This window comes from Saccopteryx leptura, chromosome 4 (assembly GCF_036850995.1).
Source record: "Saccopteryx leptura isolate mSacLep1 chromosome 4, mSacLep1_pri_phased_curated, whole genome shotgun sequence".
NCBI classification, from domain to species: Eukaryota; Metazoa; Chordata; class Mammalia; order Chiroptera; family Emballonuridae; genus Saccopteryx; species Saccopteryx leptura.
Window position 1 is genome coordinate 95,479,649 of NC_089506.1, and position 16,150 is coordinate 95,495,798.

Genomic DNA, 16,150 nt, shown 5'->3' on the forward strand with positions numbered 1-16,150 from the left:
TAAAAGAGTAAGGGAAACTGGTGTACTTTACTGGAGTCACCCTTCCCTGAAAATCACACAGAGAACTTGGCCTCTGATTTCTCCTGCAGGGGAAAATGAGAGTGCCTCGGCTCCTTCAGCTCAGTGGGATGCTGCCATATACACCCATTTCGTTTTCACCCTATTCAGAATAGTAAAGTATACTGCACAAGTTGGATATGGTGAGGGGTTGGGAGAACAGCAGACAGGGCTCTCAGTGGGCAATAAAAGCATGCATATCCTACTAACAGTGCTTCAGACTCCACACAAGCCTGTCTAAGAACCGCTGGGGCATGTTGCCCACGGACACTACCACTGGCCAATAGGTACTCTCAATGCTCCTTTACTCTAGCCACCATCTCCCTCCCCCACTTCATGCTGGCTTCCTGAGACCATTTTCCATGGCATCCAGGGCCAACTTTTGCAGACAGCCAGTGAACACTGACAGAAAGCTTGCTCAACTCTGTGAAACTAGGAGAAACCACACAAAGTTAAGTATCCAACACCTTCCTTCCTAAGGAAAGCAAAGGGAAGGGGTGCGAATTTGGCCTGGCTTTGCAGAATGGAGAGAAGGCAGGCTCTCTTGGGAACAAACACCACAGAAGAGGAAACCAAAAATATTGAGTATTGTAGCCATACAAAAGATATGAGCCTGACCAGGTGGTGGCGCAGTGGATATAACGTCGGACTGGGATGCCGCGGACTCAGGTTTGTGACCCTGAGGTTGCCAGCTTGAGCATGGGCTCATTTGGTTTGAGCAAAGCTCACCAGCTTGGACCTAAGGTCACTGGCTTGAGCAAGGGGTTACTTGGTCTGCTGAAGGCCTGCGGTCAAGGCACATATGAGAAAGCAATCAATGAACAACTAAGGTGTCGCAATGCACAATGAAAAACTAATGATTGATACTTCTTATCTCTCTGTTTCTGTCATTCTGTCCCTGTCTATTCCTCTCTCTGACTCTCTGTCTGTCTCTGTAAAAAAAAAAAAAAAAAGTATAAGAAAACACCAAAATCCCTTGCAGGGCTGAGTAAAGGTATTTATTCTCCATATCCAGTCAGTAAAAACAGAAAAGGTGACTGACTGCTTCTTCCAGTGTGTGATATGGATATGATCCTCCAAAAAACAAACAAACAAACAAAAAAAACAGTCAAAGCAAAATAAAAAATAAACAAGTGGGATTACATCAAATTAAAAAGATTCTGCACAGAAAAAAAATTAACAGAATAAAGAAGCAACTTACAAAAAGGGAGAAAATATTTGCAAACTATAAATTAGGTAAGAGTTAACACCCAAATACATAATACAACTCAACGGAAAACTGAAACAAATACTCCAATTAAAATACATGAAGAGACCTGAATAAACATTTTTCCAGAAAACACCTACAAATGACCAATAGGTACATGAAAAGATGCTCAGCATCACCAGTCATCAGGGAAACGCAAATCAAAACCACAATAAGGTAGTACCTCACACTTGATAAAATGGCAATTATCAAAAAGGCAAAGATAAAAAGTGTTGATGAGGATGTGGAGAAAAGGGAAACCTATGCACTGTTGTTAGAAATGGAAACTAATAAAGAGGCTAAGGAAAACAGCGTGGAATTTTCTCAATAAATTAAAGAAAGAACTACAATATGACCTAGCAATTCCACTTCTCGGAATACAGCTGAAGAAACTAAATCACTCTTTCAAAGAATATCTGCAGCACTATGTTCATTGAAGTGTTATTCACAATGCTAAAACATGAAACAACATATCCGGTAAGTGTCCATCATTGAATGAATGGATTAATATTCAGCCATGAAAAAAGGAGAAAATTCTGTCATATGTGACAATAGGATAAACTTTGAAGTCATTATGCTAAGTGAAATAAATCAGACAGAGAAAGACAAATACTATGTTATTCTACAATACTTACATGTGGAATATATAAAAGCCAAACTCAAGTGAACAGATTGTAGAATGGTGGTTTAACAGAAGCTGAAGGATAGGCAAAATGAGAAGTTGTTGGTGAAAACGTACAAATTTCCACTCTGAAGATGAATAAATTCTGGAGATCCAGTGTACAGAATGGTGAATATAATTGATAACAATGTATCATATACTTGTCAGTTGCTAAGAGAGTGGATCTTATATGTTCTCCATACACACATACAAGAATAAGTAATCATGTGGGGTGATAGAGGTGTTAATTAACCTTATGGGCAATCTTTTTACATTATATTCAAGTAACAAACCATCATGTTGTACACTTAAACCTACATAATATTATGCATCAACTAAATCACATTAAAGTTGGGAGAGGGTGAATTTAAAACAGAAAAAAATATAAATAAATAAAAATTTAAGAGAAAATATTAGTACCATATTTTTATCTTCCCGAAACAATGTAGAAAGAAATGCTCAGTACCAATATACTCTTAATTTGTTTAACAATAGGTCAAGTATTAGAATTGATCAATTGATGAATTGTAGTCATTAAAGGCTCAACCACTGTAAGCTACATGTCTGAGTCCCTGGGAAAATTAGAATGCTCTGTGTCTCAGTAAGAGTTTTCCATTGAAAGAAGCCTCATATCTTTAAGAAGATATCTATATACTTTTTAAAGAAGTATTTCTTTTCTATTTGTTTAGAATAACAATAAGTATTTCCAAAAATTATAAAGACAAGCATGGTAAAAGTGCTCTAATTTCACCAATATTTATAAATTTAATGATCTCTTGTCTATTTGATGCCCAGTATAAAGAAATGTGAACAAACTAGAAGCCTTCAATTTAACAGTTTTATTCATATGAAATAATTTTTGTCATAATCTTTTAAACCACGTAGAATCAGCACAACAGTAAACATTATAGAGAAACACAAACCAAATCATAAAGCAACACCGCATTGAATAACACTTTCTAACTCAAATGTATTATTTTTATTCATTTGTAAAAGACCTGTTAAATTTTACCAGGGACCAAGGTTATAGATATACAGGTGACCTTACTTAAGCTGTGTTTTAGAGAATTTTACCTGTCTCAGTGGGTGGGGGGGGGGGGGGAGTAAATAATTTGCAAAAATCTGTTGTGAAGATGTCAAACTAGTGCTTTGTTTCCTAAAAATATTTTAGCCATTGAGAGGGGAGTAAAAAAAATAGAGACCCTTTTATTTTTAAGGGTGTATTTTTAAAGTTATATAGCATTTCTTACCTATAATAAATGTATCTGACAGGTGTGAGTGAATGTAGATAATACTAGATTCTACATTATTCACATAATCAGAGTCCTTGAGTGAAGGTTCCAGGGATCTACATTTGAATCTAATACCCCAAGAGGTTCTAAATAAGTCTTGTTTTGATAATTATTTTAAGCACTGTTTGAGAACCACTCTTCTGTTCAAAGTATTACTGAAAGGTACATATATGTTAATAAAATGAGAGGGAAGAAATGAAAAGACAAAATTGTCCCAATTAAATTTCGGATAAAATTATATAAGAGACATGGACAAGAGTGTGGTGGTTATGGGGGGGAGGGAAGGAGGGAAAGGGGGAGGGAGAGGGGGAGGGGCACAAAAAAAACTAGATAGAAGGTGTTGGAGGACAATCTGACTTTGGGTGATGGGTATGCAACATAACTAAATGACAAGATAATCTGGACATGTTTTCTTTGAATATATGTACCCTGATTTATTGATGTCACCCCATTAAAATTAATAAAAATTTATTTATTAAAAAATTATAATTCAGTCCTCTTTGTTAACTTGAATGAAAAGAATTAAGAAATCAGTTGTATATGTTAACATTTTTGTATACTTTACTATATTTTATTTTCTCTTACGGTGACTAAAGGTCACTTAAAAGAGGTTGGCAAAATCATGTTATCTTCTGCAAGAATGCAGTGAATGGTCATGCAAAATTAAAATAATTTTTATTTAAATTATACTGTATTTGCTTTCATTTCTAAAGAATTCTATTTTTTTTTCAAAATGCTTATTATATATAGAGAGATATTATTTTTAAGAGTTTCTGAGTACTTGGATTGAAATTATTCTAAAATGAGTTAAATTTTTAATTTTCCCTTCAAATAAGTTGTCATATGTATGTTTCCTGCTTTTGCCAGAAACCACTAACTTTAGCAATCAACGCACAACTAAAGAAAAATTAAGTTAATGGTTCTATCTCTTGCTCCCTCTCTCTTCCTGCTTGTCTCTCTGTCTCCCTCCTTCTCTTTCATTCCCTGTCTCTCAAAATAAAAAGCTAGATAAGTATCAAATTCATATTCTCCTCTTCTCCTTGGGGACACTGCTAGACTGACTATGTTTCTCCCTTTTTAGTGTACTCCAGTATGTCAATGAGACTGTATTCTAGTCCCATGATGGCGAACCTTTTTATAAAAACAGCCCACTTTTGCAGTGCTGGTCAATCTGGTCCCCCCCGCCCACTAGTGGGCGTTCCAGTTTTCATGGTGGGCCAATTGCAGCGCCCTTTGGTTGCTCTGCTACAGCCCACCAAAGAAGGATGAAGCTCATGAAGGCTGAAAATATAGAGAGTCTACTGTCGTCCTTCATCATATTGCGGTTAACTTATCACAATCTTACTATATTGTGGATTTTTAAATTGCATATATCTAATTTTTTATTGCAGATATTTTGCTATATCGCAGAATTTTGTGGTACATAAATATTTTTATATATTTATTATTTTAATTATTTTCTGGTAAAATAAGCAGTTTTTAGCCAAAAAAATTAAAAACAATATAAAAATTTTAATATTAATTAAAACATATTAAAAGAATATTAAACCATCATCTTCATCATTCAAATTGTAGTATATTCACTGGTGAGTAGCCATATAAAATTTTTTATGTTCTTAAAATTACATAGATTTAAGAGTGTAGAAAGTGTTTAAAAGCATAGAAGTGTTTATAAGAGTGTGGGAAAGGTTAATAACAGTGTGAGGAGGGTTTATAAAGCCATATACATATATATATATATATATATATATATATATATATATATAAGGTTGCTACCTCATGGATTTTTACCTATTGCAAAAGGTTCTAGACCCCCCCCCCCCCATACACAAGGGATCACTGGATCTTCACACAGGTTTTCTCTGCAGCCCTGCTAGGCACTGACAGGAAAAGACTGGGAGAGCCCTAAAGTAGTCTCCTTCATGGTACAAAGCTTCAAAAAGAGAAAAGAAGCTGCTATTATAGGAGTATTAAAATTCCAACAGAAAACCTTTCCTATATATCCACTATAGAACAAAAATTGTCAGGTCAAAGTCAACAAAGATTATAACCCTCAGGGCACTGGTGAAAATCCAATGCAATTGGAGAAAGGGAGTAGGAAATAGCATCTGTACTGAGGAACAAAGGGACATAAATTTTACTCAGAACTGAAAAAGTCATACCTTTGAATTTAAAGATACTAGCTTACTTATAATTAAGAATTCATCAGAGAAAAGGTAGAGCATCCCCAAACTTCCTACTACTCAACCAATCAGGCTAACAAATCTCCATTAACAAGTGAGTTGCAACAGCCTGATGCTCTCAAAGGCACAACACTAAAGGGAAACACAAAGCTGAGGGTGGAGCAGAGATTGAGAATAAAAACAAAACTAAACTGGCCCTGGCCGGTTGGCTCAGTGGTAGAGCATCGGCCTGGCGTGCAGGAGTCCCGGGTTCGATTCCCGGCCAGGGCACACAGAAGAAGTGCCCATCTGCTTCTCCACCCCTCCCCCTCTCCTTCCTCTCTGTCTCTCTCTTCCCCTCCCGCAGTCGAGGCTCCATTGGAGCAAAGATGTCTCGGGCGCTGAGGATGGCTCTGTGGCCTCTGCCTCAGGTGCTAGAATGGCTCTGGTTGCAACAGAGCGACGCCCCAAATGGGCAGAGCATCGCCCCCTGGTGGGTGTACTGGGTGGATCCCGGTCAGGCACATGTGGGAGTCTGTCTGACTGCCTCCCCGTTTCCAACTTCAGAAAAATACAAACACACAAAAACAAAACAAAACAAAACAAAACAAAATAAACAATACAAAAACCTTTGGTAAACCAGGCCCCACCCTTAACACACATATATAAAGAAGGTATTTAAAGCCTGTGGCCCCGAGATTCATCACAAGAGTAAGAAACTTCAAATCCAGCACAACTCTTGTTGTATTCACTTCTGACTAAAGGCCTGATGGAAGCAAAAGCAAAACTATTAGCAAATATAGAAACTCATTACTTCAATCTTTGTTGTCATGCACAATGTTTGTTTTCCCACAACAAAAAACATGAGTCATACTAAGAATTTTAAAAAAGCATTGTGGGTCAAATAAGTTTGCAAATATGATGTATATGTTTGCTCACTTATAGTTTGCATTGGGTGTGGTGGACTGGCTGTCATTATAGCCTAAGGCTTAGTTTTAAGATTAAGGCTTAGTTTTAAGACTAAGCCTTTCCCAACCTTTTAATACTAAAATCTTTTCAAAACTAAGCTTTCCCCACACCCTTGACGGTTGTATGATGTGGGTTGGTGCACTCTTATGAGGAATCCCATTTATGCCTCAGAAAAGTGACTTTGTATCAGAGACTTCCTTATTTGTATATTGGCTTAAAGGTTTTGATTGCTACACTATAAAATGGGGCAGACTGGAGTATCGCTCTCTCTCTCTCTTTCTCTGTCTCAATCTGTTCCTGAAATTAGCATTGCAGCAGAGAAGCAGCCAAGATGGCAGAGTGCTGAGGGAGAAGCCAGTTTGTGCAGAGTTTGTGTAGCGAGAAGGAGATGGGAAACAGAGGTGAATAAGGCTGGTGAGGTAGAAACCTTTGATTCTAAGAAATTCAAATGAGTCAGTGGCTTTGGGAGCCCCGAATGGGAAGGGAAGTGTTTTCCCACTATGTGTATTTCTTGCCCGCTGGGTGCAAGCTAGGATTAAAGCTAATGGCCCACCAGTTCTTGGCTCCATTGTTTCATTACCGTCTGTCAGAATCAAATGCAAACCTGCATGGGCCAGGCAGCTCTGTGGTGGCCGTGGCTACTGGTTTTACATGCATACTGTGAAGAGACTAAATAATCATCTGATTTAGATTTAGATGACACTGATGTTGGATCTATCTGAAATCAAACACATGCTGAAGCTTACTGTATTCAAATTTCTAGAAACACAAAGAAATAGAAAATTTTAAATGCAGGCACAGAAAAACAAAGCCATTTCACACAGAGGAATAGAAATAAGAATGATGGCACTTATCTCTTCAGGAACCTTACAAACTGGAAGGCAATAAATGGATATATTTAAAGTGTGGATATAACAAAGAACAATGAGCATTCCATACCCAATGAAAATATCTTTCTGAGCTGAAAGATAACAGAAGACTTTCTTACGCAAACAAAAACTTGGGGAAATTGTTGTGAACAGAACTACACTTCAGGAATATTAAAGGCTAAAGAGCATGCTACTCAACATATACTTGATGTACATAAGAAAATAGAGTGTTAGAATGAAATGAATAAAAGGAAGATACCTTCTAAAAACTTTTTAATGGTTTCAAAAACAATTCATCTCTAAAGCAAGGCAGTAATAATAATTCATAGGTTGATAACATTTTAAAACTAAAAGTTTTCACAAAAATGGCATATGATATGGAGAGGACAAAAATGAAAATTTACTCTAATAAATTTCTTACACTAAATGTGTCTCTATAATTTCATTTGAAATAAACTGATAATTAATAGTACATATATAATTAATATGACAAACTCTAAAATTTTTAAAGAGATATAAGTGAATTAATAAATGTCATAAAAATCATAAAATATCATCAGTTAAACCAAGATAAAACTGAAAAGATCAACACAAAAAACAAAGATTTTGCAAACTGGTAGAATTGCTATAATTATTAATAATCATATTAAATGTGAATATTTTTAAAAGACTATTTAAAGAAAGACATTTGTAGGATGAATTAAAAGGCAACTTAATTATATGTCTACAAAAATAAATACAGTTTAAATGAAAGACAGAGAAGTGTAACAGCAAAAATTAAAAAAAAATGATCTCTGAAAATTTTTTCCTATATAAAAGCAATAAGAAAATCTAAAAAAAAATTGAAAAACTAATTCTAACAACCTTTTATAATTAACACACACACACACACAAAACTAGGAATAGAAGGGAATTTCCTCAATCTAGTAGAGGGCATCAGTGTAAAAGCCAACAAAAGAGTGAATGCGGGTAGGCTGTATGCTCTCCCACCTGTGCTCAACATTGCCTGTACATTGCTGTCAGGGCAGTTAACAACAAAAACATATCAAAAGCATTTCTACTATATAAGAATATGTAAAATTATCTCTATTAACAGAACTACTAGAATAAATAAATAAATTAAGCAAAGTTGAAGAATACAAGAAAAATACATATCCCCAAATCAATTTTATTTCTATATGCAGTTTGTCCATAAAGTCACGGTGCACTTTTGACCAGTCACAGGAAAGCAATAAAAGACAATAGAAATGTGAAATCTGCACCAAATAAAAGGAAAACCCTCTCAGTTTCTGTAGGATGATGTGGAAGCATGTGTGCATGCGCAGATGATGATGTAACACTGTGTATACAGCGGAGCAGCTCACGGCCATGCCAGTTTAGATGTGAGGTGTGGACGGTACAGAGGAAAGTTCAGTGTGTTCTGTAGCTCCCTAAATTCGAATCCGTGACCAAAATGCAACGTGAATATCGGTGCGTTTATAACGAAGCGCCATCACATAAGAATAACATTACTCGGTGGGACAAGCAGTTGAAGGAAACCGGCAGTTTGATGGAGAAACCCATTCTGGTAGGCCATCAGTCAGTGATGAGTCTGTAGAGGCTATACGGGATAGCTACCTAAGGAGCCCTAAAGTATCTGTGCATGAGCCCACATCAAACTGCACTGAATAGGTATGAAACTGGGAGGGTTTTCCTTTTATTTGGTGCAGATTTCACATTTCTATTGTCTTTTGTTGCTTTCCTGTGATCGGTCAAAAGTGCACCATGAATTTACAAACACACTGTAATAGCAACAAAACAAACAAAAAATAAAATTAAGTAAATTCTATTTGTAATAGCATCAAAAAGAATAAAATACTTAGGAATAAGTGTAATTATAATACTGCAAGACTAGTATAATGAAAATGACAAAACAAGATGAAAAGTTTTTAAAGAAGATCTAAGTGAGTGGACAGACAAGCCAAGGACCAGATAAGATTTTATATTGCTATGATAGCAATGGCAATACTCTCCAAATTAATCTATAAAATTCTGTGCAATTCATTTCAATATCTCAGTTGGAGTTCTTGCAGAAATTAACAAACTAATCTTATAGTTTACATGTAAATAAAAAATTCCAAAGTAGTTAATACAATCTTAAAAATAAAAACAAAGTTGGAGGATTTATAGTTCTTGATTTTGAAATCAGCTACAAAATCTACATTAATGAAGATTGTGTTTTACTGGCATAAAAATAAGCATAATAGTAAAATACACATAAAAGTTCAAAAATAAAACTATTTCTCTACGATCAGCTGATTCTCAGTAAGGGTATCAAGACAATTCCATTGGTAAAGAATATTTTTTTTAACACATGGTTCTGAAACAAATGGGTAACCACACATATAAGAATGAAATTGTACTTCTATTTCATACCAGGTAAATAATTAATGTGAATTAAAGACCTAAATATAAGACTTCACACTATAAAACGCTTAGAAGAAAGTATAAATATAAATCTTTGGGGTTTTAGATTAGGCAATGGATTCTTAGATATGATATTTACAGCAGAACCAACACCCTCATCACAAAAGAAAAAGTAAATTGGACCTCACACAAATGAAAACCTTTGTGATTCTAAAGACAACCCCCAAAATGGAACAAAATATCTAATGTGTATCCTTCTCAGAATACATAAACAACTCTTAAAATAAAAAGACAAACAATCCAATTCAAAATTAAAAAAGAACTTGAATAGACAAAGTTTATCTTCTCCAAATGGTTATCAAGATCATGAAGAAGTGTTCAACACCCTTAATCATTAGGGAAATACAAAAAAAAACCACAATGAGATACCACTTCCCTACCTCTATGATGGCTCAATAAATTTTTTAAAATAATAAGAATAGAGCCCTGGCCGGTTGGCTCAGTGGTAGAGCGTCGGCCTGGCGTGTGGGGGACCCGGGTTCGATTCCCGGCCAGGGCACATAGGAGAAGCTCCCATTTGCTTCTCCACCCCCTCCCTCCTTCCTCTCTGTCTCTCTCTTCCCCTCCCGCAGCCAAGGCTCCATTGGAGCAAAGATGGCCCAGGCGCTGGGGATGGCTCCTTGGCCTCTGCCCCAGGCGCTAGAGTGGCTCTGGTCGCGGCAGAGCGTCGCCCCTGGTGGGCGTGCCGGGTGGATCCCAGTCGGGCGCATGCAGGAGTCTGTCTGACTGTCTCTCCCTGTTTCCAGCTTAAGAAAAATACAAAAAAAAAAGAGAATAGAAATAAAAATTAACAAGGGTATAGGAAAATTGGAACTGCGGTAATTTGAAAGTTGTTGAAATTAGAACTAGTGAAAATGTAAAAAATTGTAGAGCTGTTTTGGTTAACAATCTACAGTTCCTCAATAAGTTAAGCATAGAGTTGCCATGTGAACCTGAAATTTTACTGCTAGATATATACTCAAAATAATTAAAAACATATCTTGTACTCAAAAGTTCATAGCAGCATAAAATCTAAGTTCAGTTTATGTGTATCTACCACACACCTCTGCTGAGACATAATGAAAGCTTTGAATATTACCAGAGAGATTTAAAAAATATGTACTCTTTTATGACTTTTCTGGAAAATCTGCCATGGAACAGCACAGTTCTCTATTTCCTCTCTCTCCTATCCTCTGATTTTTCCTTGTGCTCAGTCTCACTATGTCTTACATGAGTTCAGTAGTCATATTTGGAAATCATCTTGAGTTTGTAAATGAAAAGAAGTCCCCATACATAGTCCACAAAGTGAAATCAGAGAAGGGAGGACAACCTGTTCATCCCATGAACCATTGTGCTTTTCAAAGTCCCAGTGATGACATTGAAGATTATGAAGAAATTCGGTATAAAACTCGTCTTCTTCTCCAGGGGGTCATATTTGCTCATGCATGATTTCAGAAAGCTCTTTTTGTTATTTCCCCATAGTTGGCCTGCATTTCTTCCAGATACTCTAATTGATCTTCTTTAATCAGACAGGTATTTACTACTAAGTTCTGACAACAAGCTTCCACAAATTTCTTGAAAACTTTAGCAACTTCATTTTATTTTTGGGATATCTTTATGGGTTTGTATCATGTAAGAGAACTCAAGCATATGCAGTGGACCAGCATTGACTTAGAGTTCCAACTATAGTTTGATCATGTCCACTTTGTGAAAAGTACAGCTGCTCAGCCATCATCTCATCAACGGTCGCTTAGATTAGGCTCAGGTCGGTGTGAAGTTGGTACATGACTGGTACTCAAAAGTTTATAGCAACATTATTCATAATAGCAAAAGTGGTAATAACCAAAATTTTTATTAACTAATAAATAGATAAGCAAACACATTATGTCTATAAATAAAATATTATGCAAACATGAAAAAGAAGTATGATACATGCTATTATTACAGTCATAAACTTTGAGAACATTATATAAGTGAAAGAAGACAGCCACAAAGACCACATATTGTATAATTTTATTATACAAAATATCTAGAAACAGACATATCTATGAAGACAGAAAGTAGATTAGTGTAAGGATTGCTAAGTTGGGAATTTTGTGAAGAGGAATAAGAATGTTCTGGAATTAGGTAGTCATGATGGTTGCAAAATCTTGTGAATATGCTAAAAAACAATATATCATATACTTAAACAAAGTGAATTTTATGGTGTTTAAATTATATTTCAACAGGAAGAACTGAGAGCAATGACATATTAAAAGAAACATCATATAAACACAGAACAAAATAAAGCTGCAATTGGATATCAAAGTAGACTTCAGAAGAAACAACATAATTAGGCATAGAGTAAATATTACAAAATTATAAATGAGTCTATTATCTACTAATACATAAAAACCTTAATATTTATTCTCCCCAAAAGAATTTCTAATACTTAAAGCAAGAAATTACAGAAATGAACAGATAAACAATGCACATATGTATTTCAATATTTGACATTACTCTTTCTGTAATTACTAAAACAAGTAGACAGAATAACAGTAATGTATGGATGTCCTGAAAAACAATATTAACCTATTAGACCTAAATGCCAGTATAGAACACTTTACCCAGGAGCAGAATACACATCTCAAGTGTGCAAGGAATATTCAACAATATAGCCCTTAGCTGGGATCATAAAAATATCATCTTACAAACTTAAAAGACTACAAATAATACAAAGAAGGTTCTAAAATCATAACAAATTAAAAAAGATATATAAATGTTCAACTATTTTTATATTTTGAAAACAATATACTTCTAATTATTGAAAGTGTTAAAGAGGAAATCACTAAAGATGTTAAAATATATTTTAAATTGAATGAAATTGAAAACACAGAATATAAAATTTGTCAATGCACCTAAAAGAGAGCTTAGAAAATTTATAGCATCAAATTTTTATATAATAGTAAAGAAAAATTTTACTTATAAATCAGTAACTTAAGTTTCTACCTTACCAACCAAAAGAAAAAAGAACAAGTTCAACTGAAGCAAGTAGAGAGAAGGCACAAGGCAGTAAAACTGGAAATTAAAAAAAAAAAAGAAGAGACTATTAGTATAATGATATGACTTTTCTAAATTAATAAAATTGATAAAGCGCAATGCAACTGAACAAGATCATAGATCTCAATGTCATTAAAATTATAACAAGAGAATGCTATAAACAAGTGTATGTATGTAAATTCAACAATTTAGATAGAATGGACCAATTTGTGAATAGACAAGAACTACCAACATTTGCCTGACCAAGTGGTGGTGCAGTGTATAAAGCATTGGACTATGATGTGGACGACTCAGGTTCGAAACCCCGAGGTCGCTAGCTTGAGCGCAGACTCATCTGGTTTGAGCAAAGCTCACCAGCTTAAGCCCAAGGTAGCTGGCTTGAGCAAGGGGTCACTCAGTCTGCTCTCCCCCCACCCCCGTCAAGGCACTTATGAGAAAGCAATTATTGAAGAACTAAGGTGCCTCAATGAAGAATTGATGCTTCTCATATCTCTCTCTTCCTGTCTTTCTGTCCCTATCTGTCCCTTTCTCTGTCTCAGGCACAAAAAAACCCAAAAAAACAAAAAAAAAACCCAAAACAAAACAAACAAACAAACAGAAAAAACAATTACTAACATTCAATCATGATAACCCAGTTATATCAAGAACATACAACTAAAAAAGATAGTTTTTTCAATAAGTGGTGTTAGAAAAACTGGATATAAAGAAGTATAAGAATGAAATTGGGTCCTTATTCAAACTAATATAAAAATAAACTCAATATGGTTTAAAGACTTAGACACAAGAGCTGAAACTATAAACTAGTAAAGAAAATTATGGGGGAAAAAAGCTTTTGACACTGGTCTAGGCATTTCTTTTTTCTTTTTTTTATTTATATGACCTCAAAACATAGGCAACAACAGAAAAAAAAACCTGACAAATCAATTACATCAAAGTAAAAAGTTTGTGTGTAACCAAGAGTTGATCTCCCTATAGAATGGGAGAAAATACTTGCTAACTGTATATTTAATAAGGGATTAATATACAAAATATATAGTGAACTCAAACAACTCAACAGCAGTAAAATAAATATCTTGAATAAAAATGGTTAAAGAAATGTAATAGACTTTTCACAGAAGAAAACTTATAAATGGCCAACCAATGCATGAGAAGGTGTTCAACATCACTAATCATCAGGAACGCAAAGCAAAACCACGATGAAATATTACTTCACACCAGTAATAATGGTAATTATCAAAAAAGCAGCAGATAACAAGTGCTGGTAAGAAGAATGTGGAGAAAAGAAAACCCTTGAACCTCGTTGGTTGCAATGTAAATTGGTGCAGCCACTATAAAAAACAGTATGGAGGTTCCTCAAAATATTATCAGTAGAACTATCATATGACCCAGCAAACTCATTTCTGGGTATTTAACCAAAATAATAATAATAATAAAATAAAATACCACCCCAAAACACCAATTTAAAATAATAAATGCATTCTTATGTTTATTTTAGCATTATTTACAATAGATATGCAAGCAACATATGTGTTCATTTATGAATGAATAGATAAAGAAATTGTGGTGTGTGTATGCCATATATGATATATGTACAATGGTATATTACTCAACCATAAAGAGGATAAAATCTTTCCATCTGTGACAAAATGGATGGATGGTACTTGAGGGAATTATTCTAACTGAAATAGGTCATAAAGAGAAAGACAAAAAGCATATGATCTCTTTTATATATGAAATCGAAGAATAACAACAGCAGCCAAAATCAAATGAAAAACACACCTGCTCATAGATAAAGAGAACAGACTGGTGGTTGCCAGAGAGAGATAAGGGCTGGGCGGGGTGAAATGGGGAACACTTGTTTTCAGTTTCAAAAAATTGAATATCACTTAAAAAATAAATATAGAAAGCATAATAGTAAAGAAAGAAAAGGTTATTTAGATGAGAAAAGGTATCACCTTGTTCTCTGAGAGTATAAAAAATGTGATATTTCTTGTGACAGATATATTCTCAGAAGGAGATGGGAAAATAATTTATAATTAATACCTGATGGCTTTTATAAAACATGTGAAAACAAAATATACTAAAAGATAATATGAAAAAAAAACTTTGAAATAATTTTAAATATTTTCGAATTTCCAGATACGTTAGAAAAAACATATTAGTGAAATAACTTTTTTTTGCCTATTATAAATATCTTATTAAATATTTCTACATTAATTGACTTTATTGAGGTGACATTGGTTCACAAAACCATACAGGTTTTAAGTGTACAACTCAAAAAAATCTCATCTGTACACTGCATCTTATGGCCATTACACCAAGAAAAATCTCTTTGTGTCCCCATCCCTCCCCTTTGTTCACTTTAAATTTTCAAAAACAATGATGTTTTATTTGAAATTACTCTGAGCCCCTTATTTTGAAGTATACTACCTTGAGAAGCTCTATAAAATTTTATACCAGTTCACAAACGAATATAGAAATGATATAACATTTGATGTAAGGTATTTACTTTAGTAAACAATGACTTAGAAAATAGATGTTTGGCCCTGGCCAGTTGGCTCAGCGGTAGAGTGTTGGCCTGGCGTGCGGGGGACCCGGGTTCGATTCCTGGCCAGGGCACACAGGAGAAGCGCCCATCTGCTTCTCCTCTCCTTCCTCTCTGTCTCTCTCTTCCCCTCCCGCAGCCAAGGCTCCATTGGAGCAAAGATGGCCCGGGCGCTGGGGATGGCTCCTTGGCCTCTGCCCCAGGCGCTAGAGTGGCTCTGGTAGTGGCAGAGCGATGCCCCGGAGGGGCAGAGCATCGCCCCCTGGTGGGCAGAGCATCGCCCCCTGGAGGGGCAGAGCTTTGCCCCTGGTGGGCGTGCCGGGTGGATCCCGGTCGGGCGCATGCGGGAGTCTGTCTGACTGTCTCTCCCCATTTCCAGCTTCAAAAAAATAGAAAAAAAAAAAAAAAAGAAAATAGATGTTTGTATAGTACCTTGATTTTTGTAGAAAGCAATTCAAGAAATATATTTTTAAATGTAGCCCTTCCTTCATAAAAGAAAAATGATTAGTTGCATAAGCAATTACAATGTATAAGCAATACTGTTAAAAAGTAAAAAAAGGCATGTTTGTTTTAATGATATATTGTTGAAGAGAGGGAAACTTAACTAGTTAAGACATTATTGTTCATGTCTGAATAGCATTTTATTAATAAATTAAATAAAATCGACGGTACCGTAAACTAATATTTGTAGTGCAGGTGTGTGTGGTGAAATTAATGTCAATAGCTAATTAAATAAAATCAATACTCTATTTTATAAACAATGTTATATTTACTAATCTTAAAATACACAGAAACATAACAGTATATTAAGTGTGCCCTCTGTATTTTAATACTGAAAAAAAATTCATTCATAGTTGAAGAAATG